Below are 17,109 nucleotides of genomic sequence, written 5' to 3'. Positions count from 1 at the left end.
ATAAATTAAATTAAAATGTAGGACAAAACACACATCACGACAAAACCCCATAATGTCAAAGTGGAATTATGTTTTTAGAATTGTTTACAAATTAATTAAACATTTCAATTAAAGCTGAAATTTCTTGAGTCAAAAGGAATTCAGCTCCTTTGTTATGGCAAGGGTAAATAAGTTCAGGAGTAAAAAGTTGCTTAATAACAAGTCACATAATAAGTTGCATGGACTCACTCTGTGTGCAATAATAGTGTTAAACATGATTATTTAACCTCTTAGGGCTAGGGGGCAGTATTTACACCGCCGGATAAAAAACGTACCCGATTTAATCTGGTTACTACTCCTACCCAGTAACTAGAATATGTATATACTTATTAGATATGGATAGAAAACACCCTAAAGTTTCTAAAACTGTTTGAATGGTGTCTGTGAGTATAACAGAACTCATATGGCAGGCAAAAACCTGAGAGATTCCTTTACAGGAAGTGGCCTGTCTGACCATTTATTGGCTTTCTTTGACATCTCTTTCCAAAACAAAGGATCTCTGCTGTAACGTGACACTTCCCACGGCTCCCATAGGCTCTCAGAGCCCGGGAAAAAGCTGAATGTCGTCATTCCAGCCCCAGGCTGAAACACATTATCGCCTTTGTCAAGTGGCCGATCAGGGGACAGTGGGCTTAGGCGCGTGCACTGGTCGCCCCCGTCTTTCTTTTTTTTCCTCTATTTACCGAAATGCAGATTCCCGGTCGGAATATTATCGCTTTTTTACGAGATAAATTGCATAAAAATTGATTTTAAACAGCGGTTGACATGCTTCGAAGTACGGTAATGGAATATTTAGACATTTTTTGTCACGAAATGCGCCATGCTCGTAACCCTGATTTACCATTTCGGATAGTGTCTAGAACGCACGAACAAAACGCCGCTGTTTGGATATAACGATGGATTATTTTGGACCAAACCAACATTTGTTATTGAAGTAGCAGTCCTGGGAGTGCATTCTGACGAAGAACACCAAAGGTAATAACATTTTTGTTATAGTAAATCTGATTTTGGTGAAGGCTAAACTTGCTGGGTGTCTAAATAGCTAGCCCGTGATGGCTGGGCTATGTACTTAGAATATTGCAAAATGTGCTTTCACCAAAAAGCTATTTTAAAATCGGACATATCGAGTACATAGAGGAGTTCTGTATCTATAATTCTTAAAATAATTGTTATGCTTTTTGTGAACGTTTATCGTGAGTAATTTAGTAAATTGTCAGTAAATTCCCCGGAAGTTTGCGGGGGGTATGCTAGTTCTGAACGTCACATGCTAATGTAAAAAGCTGTTTTTTGATATAAATATGAACTTGATTGAACAAAACATGCATGTATTGTATAACATAATGTCCTAGGGTTGTCATCTGATGAAGATCATCAAAGGTTAGTGCTGCATTTAGCTGTGGTTTGGGTTTATGTGACATTATATGCTAGCTTGAAAAATGGGTGTCTGGTTATTTCTGGCTGGGTACTCTGCTGACATAATCTAATGTTTTGCTTTCGTTGTAAAGCCTTTTTGAAATCGGACAGTGTGGTTAGATAAAGGAGAGTCTTGTCTTTAAAATGGTGTAAAATAGTTATATGTTTGAGAAATTGAAGTAATAGCATTTTTAAGGTATTTGAATATCGCGCCACGGGATTAGACTGGCTGTTGCGTAGGTGGGACGATTTGGTGCCACCTACCCTAGAGAGGTTAATGACTACCTCATCTCTGTACCCCACTCATGCAATTATCTGTAAGGTCTCTCAGTCACAAAGAATGGGACCTATTGATATATGGGTAAAAAGATGAAATATCCCTTTGAGCATGGTGAAGTTATTAATTACACTTTGGATGGCGTATCAATACACCCAGTCACTGCAAAAATACAGGCATCATCCTAACGCAGCTGTCGGAGCGGAAGGAAACCACTCAGGGATTTCACCATGAGGCCGATGGTGACTTTAAAATTGTCACAGTTTAAAGGCTGTGATAGGAGAAAACTGAGGATGGATCAACAACATTGTAGCTACCTAATTGACAGAGTGAAAAGGAAGCCCTTACAGAATACCATTATTCCCAAACAAAGTAAAACTGCAAAAAAATGTGTCAAAAACATCATTGAGTACCACTCTTAATATTTCCAAGCATGGTGGTGGCTGCAACATGTTATGGGTATGCTTGTCATTGGCAAGGACTGGGGAGTTTTTGATGATGAAAATAAACAGAATAGAGCTAAGCACAGGCAAAATCCTACAGAAAAAACTGGTTCACTCTGCTTTCCAACAGACACTGGGAGACAAATTCACCTTTCAGCAGCACCATAACCTTAAACACAAGGCGTTATTTTTCTTATCTAAACTTGGGAGGTGAATTGATGTTGTGCAAGGTTGTAATGTTTTCTGAATTTGTTGTTGTTATTTCCTGTTTTACAGCTTCGATGCTCTAGAGCCTGGTGTTGTTGTGGTCTGCCTGTACAAGCACCACCTGGACTGGACACAGCTAGACAAACTTATGTTTTTGAGAAGATATGGGAGTTTTGCAATGAAGAGTCTATGGACATATCATGCCCTGCACCAAAATCAAGGGCAGGACAGAAACAGGCTCTCCGAATATAGATTCCCTTGTTCATGCGTGGTTCAGACGGACCAGTCATCAGCCCTATCTGCAGTGCCTCTATTCACATGACTCTGTCTTAACACACACGCCATAAGTTGCTGCTATTTTCTTTTATCCTGCTGCTCCGCCACTTTACCCCTGATTGTATGCATATAACTACCTCATCTGTCACTGATATCGTTATTGATATTGTTCTTGTACATACTATATATTATTTTATTTCTATTGACCACAATCTATTTCTGATATTGCTACTATGCATGTAACCATTTGGCTGAACTGTTTACACCTTCTGTGGAGACCTATCCACTTGGCAAGATGTGTCTGGGGGTTATAGTATTCCTTTCAAATGACCCATCAATTTCTGTTTACCTGGAATTTGTCCTTATGTAGGCTACTACTTTTACCACTTTTAGTGTTAATCTTTACTACACTACTCACTGTTTAGGACATGACCTCACATGTGAATCCTTAAAGAGATGGGTGGGGCTGGCTTAAGAGGTGAACAATGCTGAATGGCTGTAGGCAAAGGAGAGCTCTGCAGTAGTTACCAAAGCATTCAAAGGCCCTTTTCTCAAAAGTGAGTTTACAAGTTTATCAACTTTCAATATAGAATTACTTTCCCATTGTGCCTCAACAATGCAGAGTATGATATACCATTTTGTAGCTCTGAGTCTCTAATTTTATTTAGTGTACAATTTCAAATTTGCTACATAAGACCGATTTGAGCCGGTCGGTCATAAATATACACTGGAGTTGCGTACCAAGATGATATTGAATGTTCCTGATTGGCCTAATTACAGCTTTGATTTAAATATTGTAAGACTTGAAAATGGCTGTCAACAACCAACTTGACAGAGCTTTGAAGATTAAAAAAGGATCATGTGCAAATATTGTACAATCCAGGTGTGCAAAGCTCTCAGAGAAAGACTCACAGTTGTAACCACTGCCAAAGGTGATTCTAACATGTATTAACTCTGGTCGTTGAAAATGTACAGTTGAAGTCAGAAGTTTACATACTCTTAGGTTCTAGTCATTAAAACAAATTTATCAACCACTCCACAACTTCTTGTTAACAAACTATAGTTTTGGCAAGTCGGTTAGAACATCTACTTTGTACATGACACAAGTCATTTTTCCAATAATTGTTTACAGACAGATTGTTTCACTTATAATTCACTGTATTCACTGTAAAATCAAAAGAAATCAGCCAAGACCTCAGAAAATAATTGTAGCCCTCCACAAGTCTGGTTCATCCTTGGGAGCAATTTCCAAACACCTGAAGATACCACGTTCATCTGTACAAACAATAGTACGCAAGTATAAACACCATGGGACCACGCAGCCGTCATACCGCTCAGGAAGGAGATGCGTTCTGTCTCCTAGAGATGAACGTGCCTTGGTGCGAAAAGTGCAAATCAATCCCAGAACAACAGCAAAGGACCTTGTGAAGATGCTGGAGGAAACAGGTACAAAAGTATCTATATCCACAGTTAAAAGAGTCCTATATCGGCATAACCCGAAAGGCCGCTCAGCAAGGAAGAAGCCACTGCTCCAAAACCGCCATAAAAAAGCCAGACTTCGGTTTGCAACAGCACATGGGGACAAAGGTCATACTTTTTGGAGAAATGTCCTCTGGTCTGATGAAACAAAAATAGAACCGTTTGGCCATAATGACCATCGTTATGTTTGGAGGGAAAAGGGGAGGATTGCAAGCCAAAGAACACCATCCCAACTGTGAAGCACGGGGGTGGCAGCATCATGCTGTAGGGGTGCTTTGCTGCAGGAGGGACTGGTGCACATCACAAAATAGATGGCATCATGAGGGAGAAAAATTATGTGGATATGTTGAAGCAACATCTCAAGACATCAGTCAGGAAATTAAAGCTTGGTCGCAAATGGGTCTTCCAAATTCACAATGACCCCAAGCATACTTCCAAAGTTGTGGAAAATGGCTTAAGGACAACAAAGTTAAGGTATTGGAGTGGCCATCACAAAGCCCTGACCTCATCCTATAGAAAGTTTGTGGGCAGAACTGAAAATGCGTGTGCGAGCAAGGAGGCCTGCAAACTTGTCTCAGTTACACCAGCTCTGTCAGGAGGAATGGGCCAACATTCACCCAACTTATTGTGGGGAGCTTGTGGAAGGCTGCCCAAAACGGTTGCCCCAAGTCAAACAATTTAAAGGCAATGCTGCCAAACACTAATTGAGTGTATGTAAACTTCTGACCATCTGGGAATGTGAAGAAAGTAATAAAAGCTGAAATAAGTCATTCTCTCTACTATTATTCTTACATTTCACATTCTTAAAATAAAGTGGTGATCCTAACCGACCTAAGACAAGGAATTTTTACTATTAAATGTCAGGAATTGTGAAAAACTGAGTTTAAATGTATTTGGCTAAGGTGTATGTAAACCTCTGACTTCAACTGTATCTAATCTAGATATTTTAGTGCTTTATTTTTCATAAACTTTTTAAAAATGTTAGAATTTTTCTTTCACTTTGACATTACAGATTATTTTGTGTAGATTGTTGACAAAACAAATCAATCAAGTCCATTTTAATTGTACTTTGTAAGACAACAAAATGTGGAAAAAGTCAAGGGGTGTGACTACTTTCTGAGGAACGGTATGAGCTTTTTACAGTGAGCTCTGTACTCCAGCACTTTGGATTTGAAATGATATAATGACTATGAGGTTAAAGAGCAGACATTGGGGGTATTTTCATCGATATTGGGTGAACCACTTGGAAATTACAACACTTCTTGTACATAGTTCCCCAATTTTAGGTGACCAAAAGTATTGTAACAAATTCACTAATGTAGAAAAAAGTAAAGTATTTGGTCCCACATTCATAGCACGTAATGGATACATCAAGATTGTGACTCTACATATTTTTTGGATGCATTTCCTGTATGTTTTATTTTTGTTTCAGATTATTTTGTTCCCTATAGAAATTAATGGTAAATAAAGTATTGTGTCAGTTTGGAGTCACTTTTATTATAAATAAGAGTATAATATGTTTCTAAACAATTCTATATTCATGTCGATGCTACCATGGTTAGGGATAATCCCAAATGAATCGTGAGTAAAGATGAGTGAGAAAGTTACACACGCACAAATATCATACCCTCCAAAAATGCTAACCTCCCCTGTTAGTGAGAGGTCAGCATGTCTTAGGAGTTGTGCGTCTGGAACTTTTTCACTCATCGTTATTCACGATTCATTCAGGATTATCCATAATGGTCCCTAAAGTGGGAGGTCTGTGTACATAAGTGTTCTAATTTCTAAACCGTTCATCCGACATGGATGAAAATACCCTTTAAATTAAAGCTGACAGTCCACACTTCAATTGCATCATTTCAAATCCAGAGCCAAAACAAGAAAACATTTGTCACTGTCCCAATAGTTTTGAAACTCACTGTATATCTGGAGCACTCTACCAGTGTACTTAGACTAGTGTTACCTGGAATCCCATAAAGATGACATAATTCCTTGTCAACCTCACAAACCAGTTGTAGCTCTCCAGTGGGGCTTTGTATGATCTTTCTAGAGATAAAAAAATTAAAGGTACAATGCAAAGAGAGTGTAGTATTCAATTGATGGTGTTGGATCAATGTCTCAATTGAATCACGGGTGGTGTGAGGCATCTTATCGTCGTCAAGTTGATAAAATACTGTGACATCAAGATGAACTAATTTCTGTAAATACAAAGTAGTATAATGTTCTGCGGTTTGGGCCACGGACCCACCCTCAGTCATTTAAGGGGCTCTTGAACTGGAGTAAGTGCTGCGGTAGAAGAGCTCTGACCAGACACTATTGATTTCCAGCATACTGCTCTTGTGAAGTGGTCGAGCTATACATCTGACTTGCAGCAAGAACCAAGACTGCTTGCTTTATATTTCTCCCCATCTCTTGTAGATCCGATCAGTTCGTAGTTTTGCTAAGAACTTTCCCATGTTTGAGCTAATGAGTTCCCCTCACCAATGATGATTTGGTATAGGCTTCTTCCAGTATTCCCCATCATCCCAATTGTTATATACTGTATATACCCTCAGAACTGCCTCAGTTAATTTGGGCATGGACTCAACAAGCTGTCAAAAGCGTTTCACAGGGATGCTGGCCCATGTTGACACCAATGCTTCCCACATTTGTGTCAAGTTGACTGCATGTCCTTTGGGTGGTGGATCATTCTTGATAGACACAGGAAACTGTTGAGTGTGAAAAACCCAGCAGTGTTGCAGTTCTTGACACACTCAAACTGGTGCACCTGGCACCTACTACCATACCCTGTTCAAAAGCACTTAAATATTTTGTCTTGCCCATTCACCCTCTGAATGTCTCACATACACAGTCCATGTCTCAATTGTCTCAAGGCTTAAAAATAATTATTTAACCTGTCTCCTTCCCTTCATCTACACTGATTAAAGTCAATTTAACAGTCTATGTAATGGAAAGAGCGTGTGTTCCTAACGTTGTGTACACTCAGTGTGTGTATGTATATACAGTACCAGTCAAAGGTTTGCACACACATACTCATTCCAGGGTTTTTCTTAATTTGTTCTGTTTTCTACATTGTAGAATAATAGTGGAGAAATCTAAACTAAAATAACACATATGGAATCATGTAGTAACGAAAAAAGTGTTAAACAAATCAAAATACATTTTATATTTGAGATTCTTCAAAGTAGCCATCCTTTGCCTTGATGACAGCTTTGCACACTCTTGGTATTCTCTCAACCAGCTTCATGAGGTAGTCACCTGGAATGCATTTCAACTAACAGATGTACCTTGTTATAAGTTAATTTGTGTAATTTATTTCCTTCTTAATGCATTTAAGCCAATCAGTTGTGTTGTGACAAGTTTGGGGTGGTGCACAGAAGATAGCCCTATTTGGTAAAATACCAAGTCCATATTATGGCAAGAACAGCTCAAATAAGCAAAGAGAAATGACAGTCCATCCCTGCTTTCAGACACGAAGGTCAGTCAATCTGGAAAATTTCAATAACTTAGAAAGTTTCTACAAGTGCAGTCGCAAAAACCATCAAGCGCTATGATGAAACTGTCTCTTATTAGGATCGCCACAGGAAAGGAAGACCCAGAGTTACCTCTGCTGCAGAGGATATGTTCATTAGAGTTACCAGCCTCAGAAATTGCAGTCCAAATAAAACATGTTTTATTAATTTAACATTTATTTAACTGGGCAAGTCAATTAGGAACAAATTCTTATTTACAACGACGGCCTACCAAAAGGTCTCCTGCGGGGGTGGAGGCTGGGATTAAAAATGTAAAATAAAATAAAAATATAAGACCAAACACACATCACAACAAGAGAGACATCACAACACTACATAAAGTGAGACCTAAGAAAACAACATAGCATAGCAGCAACACATGACAACACAGCATAGTAGCAACACAACATGACAACAACATGGTAGCAACACAACATGGCAGCAGCACAACATGCTAGCAGCACAAAACATGGTACAAACATTATTGGGCAAAGACCACAGCACAAAGGACAAGAAGGTAGAGACACCAATACATCATGCGAAGCAGCCACAACTGTCAGTAAGAGTGTCCATGACTGAGTCTTTGAATGAAGAGATGGAGATAAAACTGTGCAGTTTGAGTGTTTTTTGCAGCTCGTTCCAGTCACTAGCTGCAGCGAACTGAAAAAAGGTGTGACCCAGGGATGTGTGTGCTTTGGGACCTTTAACAGAATGTGAATGGCAGAACGGGTGTTGTATGTGGAGGATGAGGGCTGCAGTAGATGTCTCAGATGGGGGAGTGAGGCCTAAGAGGGTTTTATAAATAAGCATCAACCAGTGGGTCTTGCGACAGGTATACAGTGATGACAAGTTTACAGAGGAGTATAGAGTGCAGTCATATGTCCTATAAGGAGCATTGGTGGCACATCTGATGGCCAAATGGTAAAGAACATCTGGCCGCTCGAGAGCACCCTTACCTGCAGATCTCTAAATTACATCTCCGTATTCTAGCACGGTAAGATAGTCGTCTGAATCAGGGTTAGTTTGGCAGCTGCCCAGTGACACAAGCCTACCTGACGAGCTAAATCACTTCTATGCTCGCTTCGAGGCAAGCAACACTGAGGCATGCATGAGAGCATCAGCTGTTCTGGACGGCCGTGTGATCACGCTCTCCGTAGCCGACATGAGTAAGACCTTTAAACAGGTCAACATACACAAGGCTGCAGGGCCAGACGGATTACCAGGACGTGTGCTCCGGGCATGTGCTGACCAACTAGCAGGTGTCTTCACTGACATTTTCAACATGTCCCTGATTGAGTCTGTAATACCAACATGTTTCAAGCAGACTACCATAGTCCCTGTGCCCAAGAACACAAAGGAAACCTGCCTAAATGACTACAAACCCGTAGCACTCACGTCCGTAGCAATGAAGTGCTTTGAAAGGCTGGTAATGGCTCACATCAACACCATTATCCCAGAAACCCTTGACCCACTCCAATTTGCATACTGCCCAAACAGATCCACAGATGATGCAATCTCTATTGCACTCCATACTGCCCTTTCCCACCTGGACAAAAGGAACACCTATGTGAGAATGCTATTCATTGACTACAGCTCAGCCTTCAACACCATAGTACCCTCAAAGCTCATCACTAAGCTAAGGAACCTGGGACTAAACACCTCCCTTTAAACCTATCCCATTGAAAAACACAGGGGTTTAGGAATATTTTGGCACTTCCTATTGCTTCCACTAGATGTCACCAGCCTTTACAAAGTGTTTTGAGTCTTCTGGAGGGAGATCTGACCGAACAAGAGCCATGGAACATGATGTCCCATTAGACACCTGGCGCGCGAGTTCATGTTGGGTACCCTCGTTCCAATACGTTATAAAAGAGTATGCATTCGTCCACCTTGAATATTATTCATGTTCTGGTTAAAAAAGGCCCTAATGATTTATGCTATACAACGTTTGACATGTTTGAACGAACGGAAATATATTTTTTCCCCTCGTTCATGACGAGAAGTCCGGCTGGCTTACATCATGTGCTAACGAGACGGAGATTTTTGGACATAAATGATGAGCTTTTTTGAACAAAACTACATTCGTTATGGACCTGTGATACCTGGAAGTGACATCTGATGAAGAGAATCAAAGGTTATGGATTATTTACATAGTATTTTCGATTTTAGATCTCCCCAACATGACGTCTAGTCTGTATCGCAACGCGTATTTTTCTGGGCGCAGTGCTCAGATTATTGCAAAGTGTGATTTCCCAGTAAGGTTATTTTTAAATCTGGCAAGTTGATTGCGTTCAAGAGATGTAAATCTATAATTCTTTAAATGACAATATAATATTTTACCAATGTTTTCTAATTTTAATTATTTAATTTGTTACGCTGACTTGACTGCCGGTTATTGGAGGGAAACGATTTCCTCAACATCAATGCCATAGTAAAACGCTGTTTTTGGATATAAATATGAACTTGATAGAACTAAAAATGCATGCATTGTCTAACATAATGTCCTAGGAGTGTCATCTGATGGAGATTGTAAAAGGTTAGTGCATCATTTTAGCTGGTTTTATGGTTTTGGTGACCCTGTCTTTGACTTGACAAAACATTACACACAACTCTTGTAAATGTACTGTCCTAACATACTCTAAATTTATGCTTTCGCCGTAAACCTTTTTGAAATCGTAAAACGTGGTTAGATTAAGGAGATGTTTATCTTTCAAATGGTGTAAAATAGTTGTATTTTTGAAAAATTTGAATTTTGACATTTATTTGGATTCAAATTTGCCGCTCTTGAAATGCACCTGCTGTTGATGGAGTGCACCACGGGTGGCACGCTAGCGTCCCACCTAGCCCCAAGAGGTTAAGGAATACCTGGGATAGGACAAAGTAATCCTTCTAACCCCCCCCCCCCCCCCCTAAAAGATTTAGATGCTCTATTGTAAAGTGGTTGTTCCACTGGATATCATAAGGTGAATGCACCAATTTGTAAGTCGCTTTGGATAAGAGCGTCTGCTAAATGACGTAAATGTAAATGTAAATGTAATAGATTGTTCTCTCTACTACCGCATGGCAAGCGGTACCGGAGTGCCAAGTCTAGGACAAAAAGGCTTCTCAACAGTTTTTACCCCCAAGCCATAAGGCTCCTGAACAGGTAACCAAATGGTTACCCGGTCTATTTACATTGTGTGCCCCCCCAACCCATCTTTTATGCTGCTGCTACTCTCTGTTTATCATATATGCATAGTCACTTTAACTATACATTCATGTACATACTACCTCAATTGGCTCGACCAACCAGTGCTCCCGCACATTGGCTAACCGGGCTATCTGCATTGTGTCCCACCACCCGCCAACTCCTATTTTTACGCTACTGCTACTCTCTTTTCATCATATATGCATAGTCACTTTAATCATACCTACATGTACACTACCTCAATAAGCCTGACTAACTGGTGTCTGTATATAGCCTTGCTACTGTTATTTTCAAATGTCTTTTTACTGTTGTTTTATTTCTTTACTCTCCTACACACAAACACACACACACACACACACATACCATTTTTTTCGCACTATTGGTTAGAGCCTGTAAGTAAGCATTTCACTGTTGTATTCGGCGCACGTGACAAATGAACTTTGATTTGATTTGAGCTGAGGTGAAAGAGGAGTGATTACGATAGAGGAAACCAAGTCTAGATATAACCTTAGCCTGAAGCTTTGACGTATGCTGAAAGAAGGACAGTGTAGCGTCTATCCATACTCCGAAGTACTTGTATGAGGACTACCTCAAGCTCTTAACCCTCAGAGGTAGTAATCACACCAGGGGGGAGAGGGGCATTCTTCAAAACATGACCTTTGTTTTGGAGATTTCAGAACAAGGTTAAGAACAGAGACAGCTTGTTGGACACCAAGAAAGCTTTGATGTAGAGCGTTTAACACAAAATCCGGGTGGGGCAAGCTGAGCATAAGACTGTATCATCTGCATATAAATGGATGAGAGAACTTCTTACTGCCTGAGCTTTGTTGTTTATGTATGTCGAGAAGAGCGTGGGGACTAGGATCGAGCCTTGGGGTACTGTCTTGGTGACAGGCAGTGTCTGAGACAGCAGATGTTCTGACTTTATACACTGCACTCTATGTAGTTAGCAAACCAGGCCAAAGACCCCTCAAAGACACCAATACTCCTTAGCCGGCCCACAAGAATGGAATGGTCTACAGTAAGAAAGGCTTTGGCCAAGTCAATAAAAATAGCAGCACAACATTGCTTAGAATCAAGGGCAATGGTAACATCTTTTAGGACCTTTAAGGTTGCAGTGATATCCATAACCTGAGTGGAAACCAGATTGCACACCAGAGAAAATACTATAGACATCGGGACATCCAGTCAGTTGATTATTTACACATTTTTCAAAAATGTTGATAAACAGGGCAAAATAGAAATTGGTCTATAACAGTTAGGATCAGCTTCATCTCCCCTTTAAATAAAGAATGCACCGTGTCTGCCTTACAAGCAAGGAGCATCGGGTCTAGTCACATTAGAAGGGGTGGGAGATGAGGAAATGTTGGTGGAAGCATGGCTGAGGCATGGCTGAGTCAAATAGGAATCCTGACTTAATGAAGTGGTGATTAAAGAGCTCAGCCATGTGCTCCTTGTCAGTAACAACCACATCATCAACATTAAGCTTGAGCTAGCCTCGAGCTAGGCCCATCTCCCTGCTAGCCGAATGAGGTCCACCAGCTAATTCTTGGTCTACAATACCTCTTTTGCCAATTGGCCTGGACCTTTACTGCCGACACGGAGCCCCGCCGATCCATCACGGCTGGTCTACCAACATAATTGTCCGAGGTGGTTTCAACAGGCTCTTCCATTGCGACGTCACCGAAGGCCCATCTGCTAGCCCCGGCCCGCTAGCTGACTGAATCGCCGTGTCTCCAGCTCACCTAGCGTAGTAGCGACTACTGAATAGGCTCCCTGACTCACCTATTGCTACTCATTGGACCCTATGATCACTTGGCTACACATGCCTCTCCCTAATGTCAATATGCCTTATCTATTGCTGTTTTGGTTAGTTATAATTGTCTTATTTCACTGTAGAGCTCCCAGCCCTGCCCAATATGCCTTAGATAGCCCTTTTGTCCCACCCCCCACACATGCTGAGATGTCACCTGGCTGAACTGGTGCCTCTAGAGACAAAAGCCCTCTCATCGCCACTCAGTGCCTAGGTTTATCTCCACTCACATCCTACCATTCCCTTGTCTGTACATTATGCTTTGAATCTATTCTTCCACGCCCAGAAATCTGCTCCTTTTACTCTCTATTCCGAACGCACTAGACGACCAGTTCTTATAGCCTTTAGCCGTACCCTTATCATACTCCTCCTCTGTTCCTCTGGTGATGTAGCGGTTAACCCAGGCCCTGCAGCCCCCAGCCCCACTCCTATTCCCCAGGCGCTCTCATTTGTTGACTTCTGTAACCGTAATAGCCTTGGTTTCATGCATGTTATCAGAATCCTCCTCCCTAAGTTTGTTTTATTCACTGCTTTAGCACACTCCGCCAACCCTGACGTCCTAGCCGTGTCTGAATCCTGGTTTAGGAAGGTCACCAAAAATCCTGAAATTTCCATCCCCAACAACAACATTTTCCGACAAGATAGAACTGCCAAAGGGGGCGGAGTTGCAATCTACTGCAGAGATAGCATGCGGAGTTCTGTCATACTTTACAGGTCTGTGCCCAAACAATTCGAGCTTCTACTTTTAAAAATCCACCTTTCCAGAAACAAGTCTCTCACAATTGCCGCTTGTTATAGACCCCCCTCAGCCCCCAGCTGTGCCCTGGACACCATATGTGGATTGATTGCCCCCCATCTATCTTCAGAGTTTGTACTGTCCAGCGACCTAAACTGGGATATGCTTAACACCCCGGCAGTCATACAATCTAAGCTAGATGCCCTCAATCTCACACAAACTATCAAGGAATCTGGTACAACCCTAAATCCATAACCATGGGCACCCTCTTAGATATCCTCCTAACCAACTTGCCCTCTAAATACACCCCTGCTGTCTTCAACCAGGATCTCAGCGATCACTGCCTCATTGCCTGCGTCCATAATGGGTCCGCGGTCAAACGACCACCCCTCATCACTGTCAAACGCTCCATAAAACACTTCAGCGAGCAGGTCTTTCTAAACAACATGGCCCGGGTGTCCTGGAAGGATATCGACCTCATCCATTCAGTAGAGGATGCCTGGTTGCTCTTTAAAAGTGCTTTCCTCACCATCTTAAATAAGCATGCCCCATTAAAAAAATGTAGAACTAAGAACAGATATAGCCCTTGGTTCACATCAGACTTGACAGCCCTTGACCAGCACAAAAACATCCTGTGGCATTCTACATTAGCATCGAATAGCCCAAGCGATATGCAACTTTTCAGGGAAGTCAGGAACCAATATACACAGTCAGTTAGGAAAGCTAAGGCTAGATTTTTCAAACAGAAATTTGCATCCTGTAGCACAAATTCCAAAAGGTTTTGAGACACTAAAGTCCATGGATAATAAGAGCACCTCCTCCCACCAATAAATCTACGATAATTGATAATTTCAAGAAAGCATTTTTCTACAGCCGGCCACGCTTTCCACCTGGCTACCCCTACCCCGGCCAACAGCTCGGCACCCCCTGCAGCAACTTGCCCAAGGCCACCCCCGCTTCACTTTCACCCAAATCCAGACAGCTGATGTTCTGAAAGAGCTGTAAAATCTGGATCCCTACAAATCCGCTGGGCTAGACAATCTGGACCCTCTCTTTCTAAAATTATCCGCAGAAATTGTTGCAACCACTATTACTAGCCTGTTCAACCTCTCTTTCATATAGTCTGAGATCCCCAAAGATTGGAAAGCTGCCGCAGTCATCCCCCTCTTCCAAGGGGGAGACACTATAGACCTAGACTGTTATAGACCTACTGTTGAAGTTGTAAGTTTACATATACCTTAGCCAAATACATTTAAACTCCGTTTTTCACAATTCCTGACATTTAATCCTAGTAAAAATTCCCTGTCGTAGGTCAGTTAAGATCACCACTTTATTTTAAGAATGAGAAAAATCTGAATAATAGTACAGAGAATGATTTATTTCAGCTTTCATTTCTTTCATCACATTCAGAAGTTCAGAAGTTTACATACACTCAATTAGAATTTGGTAGCATTGCATTTAAATTGTTTAACTTGGGTGAAACATTTCAGGTAGCCTTCCACAAGCTTGTAAGTTGGGTGAATTTTGGCAAATTCCTACTGACAGAGCTGGTGTAACTGAGACAGGGTTGCAGGCCTTCTTGCTCGCACATGCTTTTTCAGTCGTGCCCACAAATTTACTATAGGATTTGAGGTCAGGGCTTTGTGATGGTCACTCCAATACCTTGACGCTGTTGTCCTTAAGCCATTTTGCCACAACTTTGGCAGTATGCTTGGGGTCATTGTCCATTTGGAAGACCCATTTGAGACCAAGCTTTAACTTCCTGACTGATGTCTTGAGACGTTGCTCCAAAATATACGCATACTTTTCCATCCTCATGCTGCCATCTATTTTGTGAAGTGCACCAGTCCCTCCTGCAGCAAAGCACACCCGCAACATTGTGCTGCCACCCCCGTGCTTCACGGTTGGGATGGTGTTCTTTGGCTTGCAAGCCTCCCCCTTTTCCCTCCAAACATAACAATGGTCATTATGGCCAAACGGTTCTATTTTTGTTTCATCAGACCAGAAGACATTTCTCCAAAAAGTACGATCTTTGTCCCCATGTGCAGTTGCAAACCGTAGTCTGGATTTTTCATGGCGGTTTTGGAGCAGTGGCTTCTTCCTTGCTGAGCGGCCTTTCAGGTTATAGGACTCGTTTTACTGTGGATATTGATACTTTTGTACCTGTTTCCTCCAGCATCTTCACAGGGTCCTTTGCTGTTGTTCTGAGATTGATTTGCACTTTTTGCACCAAAGTACGTTCATCTCTAGGAGACAGAACGCGTCTCCTTCCTGAGCGGTATCATTTTCTGCAACTTTCGAAGCTGTTTAAAGGCACGGTCAACTTAGTTTATGTAAAAGTCTGACCCACTGGAATTGTGATATTGTGAATTATAAGTGAAATAATCTGTCTGTAAACAATTGTTGGTTCCCACAATGAAGCATGGAGGAGGAGGTGTGATGGTGTGGGGGTGCTTTGCTTGTGACGCGGTCAGTGATTTATCTACAATTCAAGGCACACTTAACCAGCATGGCTACCACAGCATTCTGCAGTGATACGCCATCCCATGTGGTTGGCGCTTAGTTGGACTTTCATTTGTTTTTCAACAGGACAATGACCCAACACACCTCCAGGCTGTGTAAGGGCTATTTGACCATGAAGCAAAGTGATGGAGCGCTGTATCAGATGGTCTGGCTTCCACAATCACCCAACCTCAACCCAATTGAAATAGTTTGGGATGAGTTGGACCACAGAGTGAAGGAAAAGCAGCCAACAAGTGCTCAGCATATGTGGGAACTCTTTTAAGATGGTTGGAAAAACATTCCAGGTGAAGCTGGTTGAGAGAATGCCAAGAGTGTGCAAAGCTGTCATCAAGGCAAAGGGTGGCTACTTTGTTTAACACTTTTTGGGTTACTACATGATTCCATATGTGTTTAAATAAGTTCAACAAACGTATTTGTACACAAGTGCAAAGTGAACTGTCAGGACTTAAGACTTGGGGTAATTTACATTGACGAAAGTTTGAAGAAACTGTATTTACGGGTATCTTTTCAATTAAACCAGAAAGTGTGTGCACCCCAGATCCCATAATTCTTACGGTCACTGATACGGACTCTCGCAGAGAATAGCCACTGCAGCCAAAGTAGCCAGATAGTTTTCAAGCGGGTCACTGCAGCAGTGACAGCAGTGCACGGTCCAAACTGCAGGACATCCAGTTTGAGCCGTGCTATCCGCCAACAGAGGTGCTAATTAATGCTAATTACATGAGTGGGTCAATTACGCACTCCACAGTGCAGGATCAGTACCACTGTTATGGCATTACCAATAACCACAACCATGCTCCTAAAAATAGATTCTATCAAAACATTCAAATGAAATAATACATTAAATGAGAACATAACCAAAGGTAAAATGCTCTTAATCATATAATGAATGCTACAATTATAATGTGTTCAATTTAAACTTAGTCTTGGCATGTGTATGCATCCACCACCTGTGAGACTGTTGATAAACAGTAATCATTAATTGGCTTAACATGAAACCACATTACCGCTCTGGCCTAGGTGTCTGCTGTTACTACACTAAATATGAAAATGCTCATTCATAGTGAATGAGCCTTTTCATATAAATGTGGTCTATGGACAGTCAGACAGAAGGGTCATGATAGACAGATGGATTGGGATATTTAAAAATGCAAAACACACTATCTAATTTAAGCTGCAGTCTAACATATTCTCACATTTGCAT

The sequence above is a fragment of the Salmo salar genome, chromosome 11 (assembly GCF_965601325.2).
Source record: "Salmo salar chromosome 11, fSalSal1, whole genome shotgun sequence".
Taxonomy (NCBI): Eukaryota; Metazoa; Chordata; class Actinopteri; order Salmoniformes; family Salmonidae; genus Salmo; species Salmo salar.
Note: the sequence above shows the minus strand (reverse complement) of the source record.